The sequence below is a fragment of the Poecilia latipinna genome, unplaced genomic scaffold, assembly GCF_001443285.1.
Source record: "Poecilia latipinna isolate Pla-1442-1.1 unplaced genomic scaffold, P_latipinna-1.0 Scaffold494, whole genome shotgun sequence".
Taxonomy (NCBI): Eukaryota; Metazoa; Chordata; class Actinopteri; order Cyprinodontiformes; family Poeciliidae; genus Poecilia; species Poecilia latipinna.
Window position 1 is genome coordinate 160930 of NW_015113110.1, and position 6994 is coordinate 167923.

The following is a 6994-nucleotide window of genomic DNA, read 5'->3' on the forward strand; positions in this document are numbered from 1 at the left end:
TGACACACCTGAATCACATTTCCTAAGTTTTAAGGGAACCTCTGGAAATGGCGGTTCCCCTAAGAGACATGAGGCAGGCAAATACTGACTTCCTGTTCAGCAGGTGTTGCTTCCACGTGACCTGTTTTGTTAACCTTGAAGTTTCGGTCACATTTTCCAACAGGAAATAAGTGACAATATTGAAAGGTAAGCTAGTAAACTAGAACAACACTTTTCAGTAAGTGATATAGATGTTTATTTTTATAGCACCTTTCATACATTATGTCAAAGCCTCTTTTTTTTTGACAAAGAAAACCCCACAAACACTGATTCATTCAAATAACAAAAACATGATATTCTACTAACAGCAAAAATATTATAAATGTTATATATTAAAATAATACATTTTTAAACCTAAAAAATACCAATAGCATTACATCCCCACTCTTTTATATTAAAGAAAATATGTCTTGGTTGTAAAACAGCTTTTATTATTTCACTTTTATGGTCTGAATGTTGACCCATACGCTAATGTACATGTAAAACCCAAACTTTATGAGGAAAAACTATTTTATGATACTGTGATACTACTGGAGTTGACTTCAATCTCATTGTGCAGCGACAAACAGCAATAAATTCTAAATTCTAATTCTAAATTCTGTTATGGTTAACAAAGCAATTTTTCAGTGTTCCATGTTCTAAAATATAAGATAATGGGATGATAGGGAATTTATATTGGGATTTTAGTTTGTCTTAGTTACAATGAACATTAACTCCATGTTCTTACTCTTAAAGAGGACGATTAAATCAATGTAACTGCGAAGATTAGTAAAATAAACTTAAATCCATCTTATTTCTTGTGAAACAAGCTGCATAAATATAGTGGGTCACAATTTTCAGGGTATTCTGGTAAGTAGACTATAAGCAAAAAGGTGTCAACAGCTTTTGCGCAGTGTGGGAAATCTTCATATCTGCAACAAACGCAGATAGTCTCGAGCATCAGCGGGTCGCTGTGCAAACAGGCACGGAACTCTTGACCAAACAAAAGATTTAAAGCGGAGATAGAGGCTCAGACAAAAAAAGGGGGCACGCGCCCACACACACAGCACGTATTCAAGCCGCGTGCTATGCAGGACGCGCACTCTGTTCAGAGGTAGTAGGAGGAGGACGACGAGGAGGAGGAGGAACCAAAAATCTTCGCTCATTTACTTAACATCACTTCCCCACCGCCGGGAAAGCAAACACTCCTCCTGGAGCTGCAGAGGAGCATGAAGTAAGATCGATGCCGACTGTGTGTCTGCAGAAAGCCGTCACCTGGACCTGCAGACCGACAGCGATTATTTATTTATTTATTTTTATTTTTTTTAAATCTCTCCTCAAACACGTTGAGGGGCTCCGAGTCGACAGGAGCGCTCACGTTGGGACACTTGGAGAAGTTTGCGGGGAAGCTCCTCCAGGCATGGAGCGGCAGCTCCTCTGACTGACGGCCGGTGGATTTTTCTTGCATTCTCTGTAAATAATGGTGAGTGTAAAAAATTCTTGATTTGCTTTCTCATACAGAGAGTTAGTGTCGTCGTTTAATTTGGCGATTACGCTTACACATTTCAAAGCGGGTTTAGCACTAGGCTACTCGTTTAAATATGCTGCGTTGCAAAATTTGCCAAATTCTTCTCCGTTTAGGACATAACACTTGATTTGCATACATATGTATAAAATGTTGGATTATTTTACATTTGAACGTTTCTTTTAAAGAAAAATCTTGATAAAAACACCATAACCTAAAATAGCCAAAGCCTTGTTTTTAAATTACGTCATACAGCCTCTAAGAATTTTTTTCTATATTTGTTTTAAGTTAAAAATATATGTTTTTAAAAAACTTTATATCTGTGTCTAACTGTATTGCATTTTTAATGCCAAATGTTTCATATGAACGCATTGCATACCTTAAATATATTTTCAATTTAAAATTAAATTTAATAAAAAAATATTATTAATTATAATAATGGTGTTAATTAAACTATGTCATAGGTTACAACATAATTACGTTTGTCACTCACTCTGAATTTTTAAGAAATGATTTAGAGGAGCAGGGAAACTCAAGACTGGCCATCAGCAAACGGTTTATTTGTCTCCCAACGTGCTATTTAAAGATTCAGGGTAAAAGTGCGTGAAGGGCCTTCGCTTTTAATTGAACATTTTGTTTTTCTTGGTTCTGGTTGAATCAGTGCTGCACTTTCTGCTCACTTTCTGCCTAACTACAGAAGATTATATCCAATTCACTGACAGGCCTCCAGCAGCCACGCAGAGACCGTCATTAAAGGAAATTAGGGGAGCCACACTTCAGCATTTTTCAAAGCTGGTATTCATTTTTTTTTTCTTTTCCAAACACCCCTTCATGACTTTAGACCAAAAAGTCTCTCTCTGCTTTTTTTTTTTAACACTCATTCCTTCATTTTTCTTTTCGACTACAGACTTAGAGCTGCAACCATTAACCTGGTGCCGTCCTTTGAAAGACATTATGGAAATACATTTTATGATATATTTAATCCAGTTGTATTTTGTGGTAAATTTTATCTTTTTTTTTTTTTTTTTTTTTTTAATATTATTATTTTTGCTTGATTATTTGTGTAATTGGAAACATTTTTTATCCGGGCTAAATCCATTTTCATGGACCCCAGAACAAGTTTTTATTTGCATATATTCCTGTTGGAAATTAAATACGTGTAAATGGAGGCTGATTCTTGGAAATTTCACTCTCACCAGTAGGTTTTTCATTACAGAGTCAATGCACATCTTTTCTTGTCATTTTCAATTATCTGAAGCAAACCTTCAGAGAAAAAGAGAATATTAGTTTAGATAGCACCTATATCATGTTTCTATTCTCAATAGGCTGTAAATCCTAGTAAATCTCCTGTATTTTAAGCCTCACAAATAACATCCAGGGGTCTGCTGGAGGCTGCCGAGCGGTGTGCTCAGACCACATACCGAACGTGTGGGCTCGACTGTGTTTGATTTAACACTGTGGTTCCTCTCTTAATAACACCAGGCCCCATTTCTGGACTGCCTCTCGATGGCTGACCCGAGGCCCTTCTCAGTTGATCTCCCCTTCTCTCCACTCAGCCTTCATGGTTCTTATTACCCGGTCTGATAAATTGTGAATAAGCAGCAGCCTAAAAAGTCCTGGGATGTGAAGAATTCCCCATCCTGTACACTGAAGGCCCCCCACCCCTGAGCCCCCTTAAGAAAACACAAATTAATTCCAAACCTCTCTGTAGCCAAACGTTTCTGGAATGATAAATATTTTCATAGGAAGTTCTGCTCTTCCTGACTTTATCTGCCCCAATTTTATTATACCCCTTCACAGCTGCTCGCATCTTAATGTCTCTCAGCTTCTGTGTACCCCTCTCTCTTTTCCTTTTCTCTCTCCATCCTTCCTTGTTTCACTGGCTGGAAGTCAAACAATTGTACCTGCATGAATTCAAGGTTACAGAAGAACTTTCCGGCTAAACCAAATAGTTTACTTTTCTTCTGGCGTGCTGCTCATTTAGTCTTGCTTATTTCTGCTGCTGCAGAAGCTCAGATAGTTTAGTTTAATTTCCTTGTCTTTGAGCTTTAACAAGTACTCTGAGTGTTGAGAGTGTAAGTGTGGTTATTGGCATTTACTTGCTTCATTGAGGTCATATTTGCATGACGTTACAACACTTTGTACACAATGTATGGTAAAATAAATATATTTATTACAAGCAACTAGTTTGTCAGATGTTTGATGATTGCTTGATACAACATTTAATTCAAACACTAAAGACAGATATAACCATACTTTTCAGTCAATAAAAATAATGACATTCACTTTTAACTTGTTCTTTATGTGTATTTTTAAAATGTATAATTGGTATTTAATTTTGTCTTTCTTGAATAGATCATGAAATAAAAAACACGGATGGATGAGTCTGTACTGCCAATTTCATCTGAACAAACAGCAATTAAAGTAAAGGACTTTAACTTGCCTTGTAAGAAAGTGTTGAATTATCAAACGGTCTTTCAGTTATGATTTAATACCCCCCGTCTCCTAGCAACATGTTATTGAATAAACATACATAAAGACACTGTTTTCCATTTAAGCAGCATTAAGACGTACATGAAGATGTCGACTGAGGTTTAAATGTGGTTAAAAAGCTGGTGAGAAAACGTTGTTAAGGTTGATCAAATGGGCTAACTGTGCCTGACTTTTAATAGCTTTTTAATTTTTTATTTATTTCTATAAAAATAGAAATATCCTCACCCTCATTTTTCATATCCAGTTAGTCCCCAGAGAGCCCTTGGGTCTGGCTCAGTGGTGGTGCTCGTTGGTCTGCAAGTGAAACAAACCCTGTGCTGTGGGCAGACAGCAGCTGTCCCCATTACTTACTGCTGCTCTCTTTATTTCATTTTGGAAAAAGTAAAGCCACACACGCCGTAAGCAACACTTTAAATAACAATATTTAGAAACATTGTTATTTAAAGTGTTGCTAAAGTTTTTTTTACCTAAAAAAATTTTTGGGGGCGATAAAATATTTTCTCAAGTAATTATTTTTTTATACCTTTTCTAAAGATAGTGTTTCCACCAACTACCTTAAATTTCAGTTCTTCTTTCTCCATGAACTTACTCGATCTTCAATCATGAATCTCACTCTACTTCATTCTTTCTGTCTCTATTCCCCATTAATCCTACTTAAAAAGATGTAACTGAACCTCACTGCGTCTGTAGAGCTTATGAGCCTCACCTACCAGTTAGTTCTGTCTGACCAGCTGTTAGCAACTAGGGCGGCCAGTTGCCATCTTGTGCAGAAGAGCCTGATTGAGGGAGGACCTTTTCATCCTAATGACTAATAAACCCGAGTGTGGAGTGTGTGTGCCCCTGCGTGTGAGAGCGAGTTCATTAGCGAAGGCAGGAGCAGTCAGGCGTGTGTCAATTCTGAATGTGCGAGCGCATGTTTGACCACCCTCCCATCTCTGGACCAGATGTTTGTTACCTGGGAGCCAGACCACCATCTGACTGGGGTCAGCCTAGTCCTCTCCTACAGGCTGGTGGGAGGTCTGCCAGCTGTCTCTCTGCCTGACCCTCCGTCCCGGGGCACTGATTCTGAGGGAGACTGGGTCTAGGCCATGGAGTAGGTGGTCCCACTAAAATTTTTGCAATATTACACAGGGACATTTTTAAAATATACTCTTTGTCCTTGTTGTTGGACATAGAAGATGGACCCAATCTTTCATAGGAGAGAGTGTATTTTAAAGGGAATTTAAAAACAAATAAGGGTTGCTTAAGAAACAGAGATAAAGATTTCTGTAGCAGACGATTTTGGTTACTTAGCCAGTGCAGTTGACTGATGGATTCAAAGTCACAGTGTAAAAGATATGCATAAGCATTAAAATTATGTAACAGACTGTTGCATCACATTAAAATGAACTCTTGAAGGCTTCAGTATCTGGTTACATAAACATACCTAAAACAAAAAATGACTGAGCCGCAGTGCCTCATTGGTGGTGTTTCAGATTTACTTTGAAATTTGTGCCGTACTGTCTGTTGTTTTTGGCGTTCTCTCTATTTTATGTACATTACATGGTATTTGGTTCCAGACATTAAAGTATACCTGTTTAGAAATAGGATGTGTTTAGTTAGGACACAAATTAAAAACATCATTACATTTATGCAATGAAATACACATGGTTATGATTAGAGCTGCTCCTCACTCCCATTTTTTACCCATCATTACAACATCCTCACCATGCCCTCAGAGCTTTAGTAACTTTTCACAAAAAATGTACTTCAATTAAATTTAAGCCTGGATTTTAACTGGGTTATTTTAACACATAAACTTGCTATGCTCATAATTACTCCGTTGTACCTCTGTGCTTTTGTTTTAGATTGCTTTATTGCCTGAAGGTCAATGACGACCTTAGTCTGGAGTTTTTGCAGCTTTTTATGAACGATTCTCCCACCTGATCTGTGGATCTCTGCCTGTCAGTTTAGGTTTGCAGATGTGTCTTTTCTTTTCCATTTTCAGATTGTGCTTTGAACTCTCTATGAGTTGCTCGAAGCTTGTATTTGTTTTGAATCTTAACTGTGCTTTAAAATTCTCCACAACTTTATTCTTAATATTTTTGGTGTGCTCTTTATCATCCTGATGTTTGTTTACTCATTTTATCTAACAAACACCTGTGAATTTCTTCTATTTTGGCTTGCATGTTGAATAATTTTCATTATTTTATTCTACACTACCTTATGAAACTCATAGTAATAATAATTTATTCCATTTCTCTTTCCACTCACTTTTTGTTTCCCCTTGTCCTTCTCTGTATCAGCTGTGTGTCAGTAATGACTAAAGAGAGCTGTAGATGGCAGATGGCACCATTCCCCTCCACCCCTAAAAAAAAAAAAAAAAACTTAACAGTGTCCTACAGAACCAGATAGTGCCCTCCTTGTTATCAGCTTCTAAGAACAGACATCTCTGTGCAACAGTGATTCAGCCCCTCCAGCTTTTCCCCAGGCACTTACACTGACCGTCTAAATTAGGGGCTCCAGGTGGGGTTCCATATGGTACGATTATAGACTGGCAAGTCACCTCTTCAGGCTGTTGATTGACTGTTTCGATAAAGGTCAGGCCATATTACACATTACAATGTGTAATATGACTCTTTTCTCACATTGAGACAGACGGGGACATATTTCAAATATTTAGATCATAAATGCATACTTAGTGAGATGAAGATAAAGACATGGAATTTCATATAACTTGACTTGTGTGAATAATTGAAAAGGCCAACTGAAGCTTATTTATTTACTACTAACCACCAGTCAAGTGATGGCAGATCCTCTGTTTTATATTTATGGTATAAATAAATTATGTAAAAAAAAAAAAAAAGTAATGTATGTATAAGAAGGGTACTCCATCAGTTTTTTTTTTTTTTTTTTTTTTTTTTTTTTTTTTAATTTACAAAACAAAAAAAAAATTTTTTTTTTTAAAAAAAAAAAACA

At 36.9% G+C, this 6994-nt stretch overlaps 1 protein-coding gene across 3 annotated transcripts in view; it reads left to right on the top strand.

Annotated features, from left to right (window-relative positions):
- Positions 1–1066: 1066 nt before the first annotated feature.
- Positions 1067–6994, top strand: part of eya2 (EYA transcriptional coactivator and phosphatase 2) — a 40305-nt gene continuing 34377 nt past the window's right edge. For 2 of the 3 annotated variants that reach the window (XM_015040066.1, XM_015040067.1), the window contains exon 1: positions 1067–1501. The gene's annotated coding sequence lies outside the window, so the exon portion shown is untranslated. The remainder of the gene's footprint in view (positions 1502–6994) is intronic. The other variant, XM_015040068.1, reaches the window with a different exon arrangement.